This window comes from Alligator sinensis, unplaced genomic scaffold (genome assembly GCF_000455745.1).
Source record: "Alligator sinensis unplaced genomic scaffold, ASM45574v1 scaffold242_1, whole genome shotgun sequence".
Taxonomy (NCBI): domain Eukaryota; kingdom Metazoa; phylum Chordata; order Crocodylia; family Alligatoridae; genus Alligator; species Alligator sinensis.
In genome coordinates, this window is record NW_005842320.1 from 573,739 (window position 1) to 589,445 (window position 15,707).

Here is a 15,707-nt window from a genome sequence, read left to right on the forward strand (position 1 = left end):
TGCCTGAAATAAACTCTTCTGGGAGTGACTTAATCTTAGCTGTTCCTGGTTTTGTTTGTTTGTTTGTTTTTGCTCTGGGAGCAAAAGCCTGAATGTCTGTACACTTCTGGTTTCTACTGGGAGGACAGAGTTTGTTACAGTATAAGGACCAGGCAACAATTGGGACCAATGTTGTGCTATGTAGTTAAGTAAGTTTTGCACATCACTCACATGTATGTAAATGGAGTACACCAGTGGTCACCCACCAGTGGATCTTGATCCACCAGTAGATCTCTGAGCCTGTTGGAGTTGATCCAAGTCTGGGGTGGGGGGCTGAGTGCCTGTGTGCATGCATGCATGCTCCCCAGCCTAGCAGGTCAGTCTGCGGGGGAGGGAAGGGGCAGGGGCTAGATGAGGCCCCTGCAGAGAGGGACAGTACTGCAGAGGCAGGAGCAGGAGTAAGTTGAGTGGGGTTGCGGCCAGGTGGGACCTACCTGGTGCACCCCCAAATAATTTTTTCTTCTGCTGCCTCAGTCTCCCCCCCCCCTTTCCCTCCCCACAGACTTACTTGCTAGGTGGGGGGCGGGGCAAGAATGGCGGTGGTGCACAGTATATTTTGGATTGCTTTTAAACATCAAAGGTGATCTCCTACTTAAGGTTGGAGATCATTGGAGTACACCTTATCTGCAACTTGAGTGAAGAAAAGTAGATTGATTAAAAGGATAGACTAAAGAAGTTAGTCTCAGTTGGGAACACACGAGACTGGTGTTGAATTCACTTTTCTGCTATTGCATCCAACATATTTCCTGGCTTGAATCTACTCTCCTGCTATTAGAGGAAGCTATGCTTCATATAATCCCATTAATATATTTATGAAACCCCGTCTTAGGTTTTCATTCTTCATACTCCAATTAGAAAATTGTTCCAGAATCCCACCCCTCTGGTAAGAAGCCTTCTTCTATTATTCATGGCTAGTTCATACTTATTTGTTCTGATGCCAGTTTTGTCCCTGACCTCTTCCATCTCCTGGTGTTTACTTCCTGGATGTATTTAATCATATCCCATCTAACTTTATTTTGCTAGGCTTTGCTTAACTGCAGAGGTATGATGTAAAGAAAGAATTGAGCCCACATAACTATGCCATCAGGTTGTTGAAAGTGGGTTATTTTTCTAGGGAGTGAGGAGCAACAGAAAGCTAAGGTATTTTCATTTATGTCTTATGAATATAGTATCTGGAAAAAATCTTGGTCCCATTAAAGTTAACTGTAGTTTTGCCACTGACATAAGTAGGCCCAGGATTTTATCCTGTGCGTTTTAAGTAGTACAATGGAATTCTAATGCCGATCTGGTATTATACAGCAGAAGGTAAAGTGGAATCTGATAAGTAAAGTGGACTCTGACCAATATCTCAGAAGATTCTTATAAAATTTTAGGTATCTTTAAAGATTATAGAAGTTAATTATTTTTTTATTGCTGCATTTACAGATTTATACTACTTTGAGAGAGATGTCTGATCACTTCATCCAGTGTATTACCTCTTGTTGACTAGGGTCCATGACTATGTTGAAGTGACCATTAGGTAGGAAATACTTAGCTTGGTTTGTACTTGATGGGAGGTACTTTGTACTTGATGAGAGGTACATTAATTTCATTCATTTAGTAAAACAGTTGTTGTTGGAACCTGTGATAAAATCATCTACTTGTAATGAGCATGGCTTCTAAAAGAAACTTGACATAAACCATATGATTCTTGGTGGCTGCCGTCCATCTGAGAAAATAATCAAATCTTTCGCTGTTATACAGACAGGATACATAAATGGTCAAAGGCATTTGATACATTTTGGCACCCTTCAAAGAGTCATTAGCTTCCATTTTATATGATTACCCAATTCATATAATATAAAAATTAGGCATTAGATGCTAATTATCAGAAGAAACTACTCATTTTTCTTCTTATACTTCTTTAGGCTTGACATGCTGGTATTTTCCTTGAGAAGATTCAAGAAATGCATTGGAATATCCTTATGAAAAAGCCAAACAAAAAAGCTTTAGTTTGTTTAAAATCAAGGTTGTATCATTGTTAGAGGTTTTAGGTACAGTTAACCACACAAAAGAAAAGAAAAGGCATATATTAGATGTCTTAATTCTTTTCATCCTAGTATCTCTCCTGTAGAAAAGGAAGATAGGAAAGCAGAGAAGGTTATAAAGGGTGCACTGCACTCCTTGTCATTTAAAAACAGATTTTAAGACTTATTTCTTTCTTCTCTGAGATTGCAGTAGTAAAGTTGTAGACTTTAAATATTCTTAGAGATTAAATAGTTTTGCAGCAACTGCTACTGTTTGATGTTTATCATTTGCAATGGATAAAGTTTTCTGAATTTTTTTTTTTAAATGTGGTTTTTTTTTACAGAAAACTTTGCTAATACACTCCAATATAGTGCAAAGGTAATAGTTGAAAGGGTTAGGTTTTAGTAAAGGATCTAGACTTGCTTATAAACAAATATTTGCAGAATTATTCCCTGCCATGAAAAACGAAGGGAAGGAGATTGTGCTTGGATTATTTATAATTTATTACATCTGTCTGCAGTCTGCAGTGTCACATGTACTTAGGGCCATGAAATCTGCATCCAAGAGAAACGGGAAGAGTTTTGTGACCACCCATGAACCATTTTAAAGCTCATCTTAGTAACTACAACAATAAAGCAGTCCAACAAATGAATGCGCTGTCTTTATAAAGCGCAGAAGTGATTTGTGGAACAGTGCATATTAACTGTGGATTTTAATTCAGGCCCTTGCAGTGAATTATTCCATTTCATGTTATGTTTTTCTGCCTGATGTATTTTCAGGCATAGGTGAATGATATTAAGTGTAAGTGTGGATTCAGAAACAGGAGGAAGTAGTACGAGGTGCAGGAGTTACAAAGGTTTATTTCTCTAATGTAGGAGACTGTTCTCTGTTAAAAATGTATAAGGTGCTCTAGGCAGGCAAGGTTCTTTGAGTAGATGTGATATCCTTTATTAGACCAATTCTGTAGTTGGAAAAAGGTGGGGGAATAGGAGAATGTAAGAGGTCAGGTCAGGCAGGTACCTGGTGAATCACGTGTTAGGCCGGTTGTACTGTCATAAAACGAATGTCTATATTGAGTCCATGATTTTTTTTATCCAGTAGATTTATGAAGTGAAGTTCATATGTTTATCTATGGAACGTGTTTTGTAAGTTCCCATTGAGGATTAGAACTGAGAGATCGGAGAGGGTAGTTGGGTATTCTTGTCTTTAATAGATTTTTGGTGTGCATTTATTCTGGTATACAGTTGTTGTTTGGTTGCTCTTTGGGTGGTAAAAGGCTAGGAGTGAGCAAGTGGAACACCAGTCCTGGGACCCAGTTTAGAGGAGGCATTTGAATGGCATTCCTCAGAAATCCTGCACAGTGGCAGCAGCAGGAACAGCCGCTGGTATATAGGAGGCCATGTGGCAGCAGCAACAGTTTCTGTCAGTGCTAGTGTGTAGGGAGTTTGTGTAGCAGCAGTGGCAGCAAACCCCAGTATGTGAGGAAGCATTGACACTTTCAGCTTTTTTTTTTAAAGCAAGAATTCATCCAATATTTAAAAAAGATGAGAAATTATAGTACCATAGCAAGATAACAGTTTCTGTCATTGCAGCAGTACATCTGAGATGTTCATACCAGCTCATTTTCAGTAAAATGGTGTTTTGTTAAAGATTTTAACAACAAGGTGGCAAGGTTATTTACTGTATAATATTTAGCATGAATCAAACCACTGTTGAACTACTTTTATATTTCTGAGGTATTTTTTCCATATTATGCTATGGAAGACAAGGGCCCCAAACAGGCATTAATTTCTAGCACTGGAAATTTATGAGAAACTAGCAAATTGCCCGTCAAGAATGACGGGGGGTGGGGGGTGGCGGCAGGGACAGAGCCCTGTGTCCGTCCCTGCACACCCCCACTTCCCCCTGCCGTTCCTCATCCGACCCTGCTCCCCCCCCCGCTGCTCTGGGTCCGGCCCTGCTCTACCCCCACCTCCCTCCCACCACTTTGTGTCTGACCCCTCTCCTGCCTGCCACCCTCCCTTTGGGTCTGATCCTGCTCCCCCACTTCCCGTCCTCCACCCCAATGCTTTGGGTTTACCTGGCCCATATCTACCTGCCTCCCCGCCACCCTCCCTCCCTGCCTGCAGCCTCATCCTCCCTTCTGGCTGTTCTGGGGGGTGCCGCCACCATGATCCCTCCCTTTGCCCTCAAGTTTGGTGTTCCCTGCCACCAAACTTCCCTGGCAGCGGTGTAAACTTGGGTCCTTGCAGCTCGGGCCACTCAGTCAATTGCCACCCGCCCTTTCGGCGGTGCATGTGCATTTGGCCAGAAGCATTACGGACAGATATAGACACACAGACTAAGCCTTTTATTATATTAGAATCTTTTTGGGAGAGGGAGAAATGCAGGCATTCATCCTGCAGCTGCCCCTTCTCCCTGACTTTCTGCACCTTCCCCAGACCAGGGTGAATGCAATTGGTTGGGGAGGCAACCAGCCTGGGAGGAGAGTGTTCTTGTGCAAGAAACTCTCTCTCAAAGGAGAACTTCTAGGTTGACATCTAGAAGATCTTTTTTCCCAGAGGGGGCAAGTTTCCTCCTAGAGAAACTGGATGAACACTCGTACACTTGTAGTTTCTACTGGGAGAGGGGTGATTCTTCCAGTAGAAATGTAACGCCTATATGTGGCCAAGGCTTTCACTATGATATTGCACATATAGATCAGCCCATCTCCTTAGGAACTCTAATATTCATGTTGAGTATTGTTTTTATCCTGGGACTTAAGAGGATATTGTAGGTTGGTTGTTCCCAGTCAATGCCTTCTAAGATAAGGAGCTAGGTGTTGAATTTGAGGGTGCTTTATTATGAGAAATTTAGCCTGGCTGGGGAACTCGGAACACTTGTGAGTGTGCCCACAACAGAAATGGCACTGTTTTTGAATTGCCTTGTGTACCCGCCTCTGTTCCATCAGGAGTTCGCGCGCCGCCTTCGCCCGGACCCGATGTTTTGCACACCCGGGCTTCGTTCGTAGTGCCCGGGTTTTGCCCCGCCTGGTATAAAGGGAGACCCCAGAACTCCCCTGCCACGACTTTGATGACTCTTTCAGTGGGGGGTCTTCCCTCGGGGCATCCCCCGGTGCTTGCGTGCTTCCTCGCGGGAACTCTCGGGGCTCCGTCCTCCCCTACACCCCGGCCATACGCCCCCTCAGGTCTTCCTATTCTGGCCCCCAATCCGTCCTTGCCTCGCGCTCTCTTGGTTCGGACCCGCTGGTGACTACCAGTGGTCTTCGGACCGGTCGTGCCTCTCCCCGTAAGGATGCCAGCTTACGCTCCCCTTTCTTGGGCTGCAGATGTCTGTTCTGCTCTCCCAATAGTTCTCGCCCCAGTTACCCGTGCCGTCGGCTCTATAGCGTGGAGTATCGTTGGCCCCACTCTCGGCGCCGTCGTCGCCCCTCCGGCCGTCTCGGGTGGCAGGTTCCCCGCTGGCAGCTGCCCCCTTCACGAGGCTGACCTCTCCCCTCCTTGTCCCGCTCCCGGGTGCTGCACTGCGTTGCTCCCAGCTGGTTCTGCCGTGTGACTCGCAGCCTGCTCCGCCTCTGCTCGGCGTCGTCCCGCACTCCGTAGGTGCTCCGCTGCGTTGCTCGCAGCCTACCCTGCTGCGCTGCTCGCAGCCTATTCCGCCTCTGCTTGGCGTCGCCCCGCACTCCGCAGGTGCTCCGCTGCGTGGCTCGCAGCCTGCTCTGCTGCACTGCTCGCAGCTTGCTCCACCTCTGCTCGGCGTTGCCCCGCACTCCGCAGGTGCTCCTCTGCGTTGCTCGCAGCCTGCTCTGCTGCACTGCTCGCAGCTTGCTCCACCTCTGCTCGGCGTTGCCCTGGGGCTCCGCGCCTCGTCTCGCTCCCTTCAGCCGCCCCTCTGCCTCGGCACAGTCGCCATTTATTTCTCCCGTCCGGCGTGCCCCGCCCCCGTCGTTCAGCCGCAGCCGAATAAACGCCCGGCTGACGACCCGCGCCGGCGCTACCGGCGCCTGGGGTTTCTTCGGCTCCTCCGGCCCTGCTGGAGGTAAGCAGACCCCTTGACCGCCGCGGGGGTCTCCCAGTGCCCCCGCTCCCCTGGGACACCTTGAATGAAATATTTTGTTTTTGTGTGATAAAAGGAAGTATTTGAATATGGGTCTGCCCAATTCTAAACAAAGTAGTCCTTTTAGATTTTTGTAAATATAACTTTCTGGTTTTTAGCCAGAAGTTTTCAGCATTCTAATGAACAAATATAAATATTCTATTTAAAAAAAAATTGTTTTTGTGTTTTGTCAAGGTTTCCATGCAATTTTACCTCTCCTGCAGCTCTTTTTAGCAAAAATAGTATCCATTTCAATTTGTGAGTTTCTTGGTAGTGTATGCAGGGAATTCCTAACCAATTACTCAAATGAATTTTTAGTCTAAGTGCTGGTTCTTTGTTCTAAAGAGATATTTCAAATATGTTGCATTTTAAACAGCCTGTATATAATTTGACAAAAGTATGAACTATGTAATGCACTCTGATTCAACAATGAAATATTATTTGAAGCACAGCATTCTTTTGATGCCTGGTATAAAGAAGCTTAGTGTACTGTAGATTCTGTAGCATGAAATACTAAAATAAATAATTTTGAGCAAACAGATTATCTTTCATTGCAGTTTCTCTTTTGTTTCATTTACAAATTCTTCTTCCGTAATTGGAAGAGCACAGATTGTTTCTGAGAGATACAGGGCATCTCATTCTTAAACACGAAAAGTCCTTTTGCTTGCATTCCAGATGCTTACAGATGAGAGCTCTGTTATGTTATCAGAAATACTTGTTCATAAGAAAGAAAGTTAAGTAGTTAACATAACAGAAGTTGATCTGACCTGCCAATACACATTTATGCAGAATAAACAAAAGGCTGTTATCTGAGATTTTATTTATAAGGGTCTGCTCAAGTGATCTGAGATCCCTGCTTGTTTGCCTATCTTGCCCTAGACCTCAGCATGTAATCTCACTGTACTGTTGCTCTTTTGACATCTGATTGCCCTTTTCATCAGCATCAATCCAAAAGCATATTTATCTAAAAGGAAACAATTAAATTCCAATCTCTCTCAAAAAAACCCTCTGCTTTTCAAAGAAAACATACTTAAGGAGTCTCAGTCATCTGCAACAGGGAACACAAACTAAATCAGAAGCATAAGTCATTAGGCCAAATTGAATATTGTCCTTTGTAGATGCAGTGCTATTGAAGTCTTACCAATTTACACAAGTTATTTAATTGGCTCATCTGTTTATTTTAACAATGAAAACCCCTTAAGAAAATATATTTTAAAATACCAAATAAAAGTAATTTTTCAGTTAATATTTAAGTAGTTTAAATGTGAAAAAATTGACCTACAAGTCTCAATCAAATAGAGAGCTTTTTAGGCATGATTAGCTTTGTAGTAGGACTAACATTGTTTCTTTAACGCCCTGTCATCTGCACTTTGAGGTAAGATTTGTTGGCCGGTGATTTTCTTCTTGATTGTAGATTGGAGAGTTTTGAGAGGTTACTGAGTAGTAAGTTGAGCCAGAATTTACCAAAAAGTCTTGTTTCATCAAAAACTTTTATTCATTTATATTAAATTAATCAATCTTGCCTTTCGCCTTGTATCTTTATAAATACTTTCCATATATGAGACTATAATGACAACTTTGATTGTTTGCCATTTCAGTAAATACTTGTTGGAGTGCTTTTGACTTATAAATTGGACTTTAGTGTCCACATTTGTTTAGTTCTTTGCTAGGTGTGGGAACACAGACTAGAGCAGTCTTCAAGGACAGGGAGATACTATAGTCAGAATTCTTCTTTAATTCCTATTAATATATAGTAAATCTGTACCCCAGTTCAGTTTCAAGATAGCTTGTTAAATTATCAGACACATGTTCAGGCCCACCTTACTTTTCTACATAGGAACACAATTATCAGTTGTGATGCAGGCATTTGATACTGTTGATCCTAGATCCATTTGTCTTAAGCAAAGTAGGGAACTATGAAAATTCACCGTGACCTTCTTTTGTCACATGGGTACCTGCTCTTCAGTCTCTACAGTACTGATTTGTAGAAGTCTACTGGGATCCGTCCATCCCTTTCCTCCTCCCATATTTTAAGATCCTGGTATAATAAATAGCAGTTGGTGATCCTTGTTTTCATGAATGAAAGGATTCCTTTAAAGAACTCTTCATCTCCCTGAGATCATCCTGACATTATATGATAGGTCACAGTCTTGGAGCGCCATCTGCAGTGGCCCTAGTTTCAAATGGTACAAAGTGTGTACAAACATGCTTTCAGAGATCATTTTTGTAGTTCCTTACTAGAGAAGTATGTCCAAATGTGCTTTGCTTATGGATGCTTTTTGTTAGGATGGTGAGGAACTTTACATTCGGTTTCAGACCAATAGCTGGGTCTCTGATCTGCAGTAAGTGGAGGCCCCCTCTAATGTGCAAGAGTTATTTATTAGGGACCTGCTTTCTGCAGACAGCAGTGGTTTGTTTGCACGTATCCTTGAAGGTATGCAGCCTATAACTGACAATTCTGTATGTGCAGCTGAGCTATTTGCATTAACAGTGAGCCTCCTAAAGCTTATGTCAGACATCATCTGGCTCCAAGTCAGGGCCATACCGCTTAAGAGCTAAAATTGAAAACACCCTTATGAAGTTTGTAAACAGTTTGCCTTACCTTGGCAGCATACTATTCAGCAATGCCCAGCTTGATCTCCTAATTTATAGTAAAAGCCAGCACTGCTTTTGGGATCTCTGAAATTAATGTGTTGTACACCTACTTATCAAGGTACATGTGTATCTGAGCATAATACAGTGGCACTCTGCAGCTGGGAATCTTGGACACTATCAGTGACAAATGAGACAATTTGATCAATTTTGATGTCTATGTTCCATTTGTAATATTTGATGGTAAGACACAGTTTAAAAAATAGAGGTTGTTCAGATGTGAAATAAGTGGAATTTAGAGCTTCTGACCAAATCTCAGACGTGTTGGCCTGGATATCTTGTAAAAATGAATTATTTTAAAATTCCAGAGATGATTGTTATAGAGTACTTTAACAAAAACAGAATCTTGGTAGACCATGCCTGTGCTACAAAGGTTCACTCAGTTGTTACCTGGGAACTGATGATTTTAATGAAAATGCCTGACAGGAGACTGCCAAAGATAGAAATGCGTGGAAATATAGGTGAATTATAGAAGTCCAGGATTTGAAACATGCTTCAGTGAAAGGAGGAACAAAAAATAAATGTTTCAACTTTCCTCAGTAGTTTTTCTGTGCGAGTTGTGCAGTTGAGCTTGTATATCAAGAATCTGTTTGATAATTATGTACTAGAAGTGCACTGAGAGAGGTTTTTTTGGCTCATACTCATGGCTTATTAGTAACCAGCCTTATCAGCCAATACTGATTCAATAGCTGATTTACAGGAATACAGCCTCCTGCTGGTAAGTCTGTGGGGAGGAGAAGGGACGTGGGGTGGGGGGCAGATTGAGGCCCCCACGGTGAGGGAGGGAGTGGGGCAGGGGCAGGGACAGGCAGTGAATGCAACCCCAGAAGTAGGATGGAAATGCAGATGGCTCTTCTGGGGGGATGGGGAAATGGGGAGGGGATGCAGCTCCCTGCTGTTGTGTACACTGCTGGGGGAACCTTGGTGGGGCATGTGCCCCCTGGATTTGTTCATGGGACAAAGGTGGATTGCCTGCACTGGGCTCAGGGATGGGCTGCACCAGCCTCTTTCTAGTGGGGGTTTGGGCTGGGGCTGCACACGGGGTGGGTGGCAGCAGCACTGGGAGGGGTGGCTATGGGGAATTTTGGGGTGGCTATAGCCCACCCCATAGCCACCCCTCCCAGCCCTTACCCACTCTGCCCCCACCTGCCCCGAGCGCAGCCCTGGCCCACCTGCCCTGCTGGGAAGAGGCTGGTGCAGCCCCTGGCCCCATGCCCACAATGGGCATCCCATGATTACTCCATGCACAGATCTGGGGGTCACATGCTCCCGATGCCTCCCCTGGGGGTGGGTGCACCGGCAGGGAGCCCCTCCCCATCCCTGCCCCCTCTCATGGCCCCTGGAAGAGCCTCCTGCAGCTCCATCCTGCTCCCTGCCCTCCCTGTGTGGCCTCTGTGGCAGAATACCATCTCTGTCTCCCCAAACTCTGCTCTCTGACAACTTGGTTACCATGGTCACTGCAGAGGGCAGACACCCCTGGCCCCATTGGTTTCAGGTAACCCTGAGTTGTAACTTGACCTGGATACATTCCAGAGGGAGGGGGAAACCTGCTTCCTCTACCTACATGACTGGTCACACTTAACCTGGGTGGAAGGCTTAAACTTACTATTGTTCTAAGCAATGCTAACATGACTAGGAGGGGGCTAAAGACCCTGCCAATCTACCCAGCAATCAGTGATGCATTTCAAATTGGTTGTCTGGCAGCCAACATTTTCTGGCCTTCATTGGATCAGGTAAATGAGGTCATAAGGGCTATATAAGTGAAGGACTGCCCAGGAGCAGGGGCAGTAACCATGATGAAAACTCACAGAGAAGCTGGACCATTGGAAACTCTCTCTCTCTCTCTCAAAACTCATGGTCAATGAACTGCTTGCCTCCAGAGGGAATCTCCACCTGCCTCTGGATGATACTTGTGAGTAAACTACTTGAGATCTAACTAGATATATAGGTTGCAGTAACATAGATTCGTAATCAAAGGCTACCATGCCACTGTTTGCTCTAAGGTATTTCTCTGATATTGCTCTACCCTGTACCCTATTCCAAACATACTCCTTGCATCCAGTAAAGTTCTCCTTTGTATCTAGCATGGGAGACTTATTGGGAGAGGGTCTAGATTATGCGTTGGGGTCCCCTTGGTTTGGCTGACTAAGGGAGACCACTATTTGCGCTTCAAACTGAGGAAAGCACCCCAAGTTCTTGCACTGGGTCAAATACCTTTAAGGACTACTAGGCCTGTGTTTCCCAGAGGGCGCAGGTCCAAGATCAGTCCAGACTGGGTGGTGGAGGCTTTACCCCCAGACTTGTGGGTGTGCTCCAGGAAGGGTGTCAGCTGGACATGAGGCACCCCCAGGGAGGCACTCGGAGCCGGGAAGGTGGTCGGGTGCAGTGAGGTGGGTGGCTCAGTGCAGGAGCACCCCCTACTGGCCCACCACAGCCTCGATCTGCGCCCTCTTCTCTCCCCCACAGACGTACTGGCCAGCCACTACTCTCCAAGCTTCCTGGTTGCATTCCTGGCTGCATGCATGCTGTGGCTGTGCATATGCCTGCGGCATTTATCAGTGATATTATCAGCCAAAAAAAGCCGATTACAAATAATATTGTTTTCTTGTTATCAATGCAGATTTGATATGTGACTGATATATCAGTGCACCTGTGCTATGTACCAACCTTGAAACTGAAAGTGACAGTAGCATAACCAGTGTGGATAAGCAAGGCACGAGCCCTGGGCACCAACTTAGACGGACTGCCAGAATGGTGGCGGTAGCAACAGTCATGTGTAGCTATTCTCTTGTGCCCCCCTACTGTAGCTCTCGGTGATGCATTCTCTGCTGCCTGTTGCTGTCAGCGATGACAATTCATGGCTCTCAGTGGCAACAGCAATTGGTAGCAAGTATAGGTTGTGCATGGGGGGAGGGGGAGACACGTGCTCCCCCTGACAGGGATGCTGCTGGCAGTGACTTTGAGTGCTTGCCAGCTTTGCCCCTGCTGCTGATGCTGCCACTGGTGTCTGTGGGTGCCCCCCCAGACCAGCTGCACATGGTAGCGATGGAAGCAGCAGCTGCAGGAGGTGGGGCATGAGAGTATCCCCTATCTTGGGGACATGTTGGCACAGGATACAAACCTTACCACTTATGCCTTTGAAAACAGAAAACCTGTTGCTGAATACTTGGGTTCCATGTCAGTGATGATACCCCAAGACAAGACAGCTTTAGTATATGCATGCTTCCAAATAGCCACAGCTGTGAAGAACACACCTTTTTCATCAGCATCTTGGGAAAAGGTTGTACCTTTTCATAATTCATTTGATCTCAATCACAGGGAGACATTTCTGCACCACCAGTTGATTATTGCTTTTTCCGTACTTGTAAATGAAACCAAGCTTTAAAAAAGTTGCAGAGAATATGGCAATTGATCTACTTTGCAATACAGTTTGTACCATGTGAATCAACCCTGTGCTTCACAGTCTGCACTGGCTTGATGTGTTTGAGGGTTCAAAATGATTCATTCCTCCTTGTCAAAGCTTTCAAAGGCAGTGTGCCAAGTTCTTTCTGAGAGCGCACTGTCCAAAAGATCTGGAGCTTGCTCCCAGAAAAACCAAGATGAAGGTTGTCTTGTTGTCTTTGGAGAAGAATATGATTTCTACATCTTTGGTTTCTAAGTCTTTCCACATTAATCTCGAAAAAGAAGCAAATTGAAATCCCCTCTCTGAGCATTGGAAAAGGGATAGAGAAAGCAAGCGAAATGTCAAAGGTCAAATGTCTGCACAAGCCTAGGTTGCCTGTTGAGCTAATATGATTTAGATCATGCCAATTCCTATGGCACATAAGAGAGTGATGTGACTAACGTGCCCAACTGCCTTTGGCTCCTAAATCTGAAAAACTAGGTATCCATTTATGGCTGATCTTTGGCATGAATCTGAAACAAGGTTTGAACTTGCAAGATAGTGAGCATCTAGTGATATGCCTTAACTGCTCTGCCACTGGTCTGTGGCTTCCGTATATGTGCATGTCATTGAGAGATGTACCAGAGTTGGGCATAGAACATGGTTTAAATAGTATGATACTCAGAAATGTTAAGCATTTGAGGTTTAATGCTGATTTTACTAAAAGTGGTGCTGGAGGGAACAATAGTATGTAGTTCAAGGATCAGGGCTTGTTGCCATTTTTCTCAGCCTTTTTGATATAGAGCTGAAAGAGGTTCCAATTCTGTTCTGGAGTTTTGTAATGAAAAATGAAAGGTTTCTGAAATTTTATCTGCAAAAGGGGAAAAGGAAGCTAAATGACACTGTCATTTTTAGATTTGCTGTTTTCAAATTGTGTAATGGAAATTAGCAGATCTGTAGCACAGAATGAGGGAGAAACTTCAGTTAATCTCAAATGGTTTTGCTCCTGTACCTCAATTCATACTTTTAACAGTATTGAGTGCAAAATTCCTTTAGTTTAACTATTTCTCAAATACCTGGTACTATCAGTGAACTTCAGAACATAACTTTTGCCTGTGCAAAATTGGAATCATACAGTTTTCTCAGAGATTAAATTCCCCACTATTGCTTTTTAAAGTGGGAATGACTCAAATGACATCCTGGGATATCAGATGTGGCAGTGACAAGCTTCACGGAACTGTTTCATTGCAGATGGCCTTGCTAGAAATGATTAAAATCCCATTATTGGAATGGCTGACTAAATCTCCCAATCCTAGTTGGTTGCCAAATTTGCCTTGTTTCTAGGCTTGTATGTTTGAACATTTACAGAGTCTGTACACCTTATTAATAAAATCTTAAGGTTGGAAGGGACCTCAAAGGTCATTTTATTCAATCCCTTGCCCAGATGCAGAATTTGCTGTTCCTAACAATGCCAGATAGATGCTTATCCAATATCTTTTTGAAAACCTCAAATGAAGAATATTTGCACAACTTTTTCCTGGGCAACTGCTTCTATTATCATACTGCTCTTACAATTAGGAAGTTTTCCCTCAGATTGGACTTAAATTTAACTTCTTCCTGGTGCTTGCTAGTAGTCTAACTTTACTATAGATAATTTAACCTGATGTCTGTTTTAAATCCTACCTGAATGACTGATATGATTGACATTAGCTCAAATATGTGCTAATGATATAATAGCATCTTTCTTTCCTAGGTCACTGTAAGTCCAGCTTGCATAAGTACTGACCAAAACGTGATCCTATCTTGGCTGTGTCTACACATTCAAAATATCTGGGAGAATTCTTCTGGATTTCTTTCTTGGTAGTAGAGTTTACCTGGAGATGCCTGAACAGGCATTTGAATGCTGAGCTGCTGAAGAGCAGAGAGCTTGCAGTGCTGATACTGTGTAGCCAGGGAGCCCCTGTTCACACATCTCAGTGTGCTGTGCAGGCTTCCTCAGTCTTCTCAAAAACAGGTGGCAGCAGTGCACAAGGCATCCCTGAATGGCAGCACAATATGATGATAGTGAAAGGGGTGTGTTCTGCTCCATGCTCAGTAGGGTCAGTAGAGTCTAGCTTGAGCAACATAGTGTCTCCTAGAGGGGAGGAAAGGAGCAAAGCGCCCTGGGATGCTGGAGGACCCAAGTGCCTTCTTTCAGAAGAGAATATGTAAAGACATTTTTACAAATCAGGGGAGTGATTTAACCCGTGTTGTTCCCAGGTTATTTTTTTCTGGGAGAGGCCATTTTTGCTCTGGGAGAAAAATCCTGAACATCAGTACACTCGTAGTTTCTCCTGAGAGCAACGACTCTCCCAGGAGAAACTAAATGTCTGTACGTGGCCCTTGTTGCTGTATGATAGCTACTTGTCTCAAGAGACAAAATCTCCAGATTTAAAAAATGCCATCGCCTTGAATGGAAGTAGGACTGGCGGCAGCCTTTACAGAGTCCAGTAACTCGATTGACTTTGACCAGTGAGTTCTGATTTTTGCCGTCTATCAATGGGTTGGACTCAATGATCTATTGAGGTCCCTTCCGACTCTAACATCTATGAATCTATGAATGTTCCTTTTGGGCATACAATCAGAGTGGGGAAGCTTGCACTGCCACTGTTTGTCCTTCATCTCCTCTAAGGAAAAGAGAGTTCAGTGTGCATATTAGTCAGTCTGGTCAACAAATTCATTAATAAAATAATAAAAATACTGTCCTGATCAGTGCTTTTCTTCTCTGGTATTTGAATGTGAAACTGCCAAAGACAGATCAAGTTCATTAATCAAATCAGTTTTAAAAATCAAGTGGCTGTTTTTAAATTTTCCAGTTTTAGAATTTTAGGTGCACATTACATTGGAAACTTATTTTATCACATTAAGTTGTAAGTCTGCCTTTGTTGAAATATAATTTGGTAACAGAATACTTCATTTGGATAAAAGCTTTTTATTTATATTAATGTCTACTAACATAGTATATTAAAATCAGTTAAATAAGTCACGTCATAGATTTAAAGACAAGGGTTCCTGATGTAATAATACAATGCCTTCCCTAACCAGAACATTAGTTAGCCATATACTCAGTTCATACACTTTGTGCAGCACCAACTCCTTTGTCATGTCTGTAACAGTTGAACTTTATAGGATTTGTAACCTCTTATCAGCAAAATATTAGAACAACAGGTTTCTGTTTAACGGTTGACTCTAAGAATAATAATGTGTTTTATAGTGATACATTTTACAAAATACAACCAGAATATTGGTGTAATACATAAGCCTTTTACTACCCTTGAAAACCAAGCTTGAACCTTGAGCTAGTCATTTACATGATGTTTCCTTGGGATTACCTACATTCTTGTCCACTTTGACCTTGTAATTTTGCTCACAGTTGGAAATGTAATGCAGAGTGACTAAGATAATGTTGTTTACACAGACTTTAAGTGGAGTGACATTATAGTCAAGCAAGTGTCACATCACCCAAAGTGAAGGAAGACTTAATTACCATAAT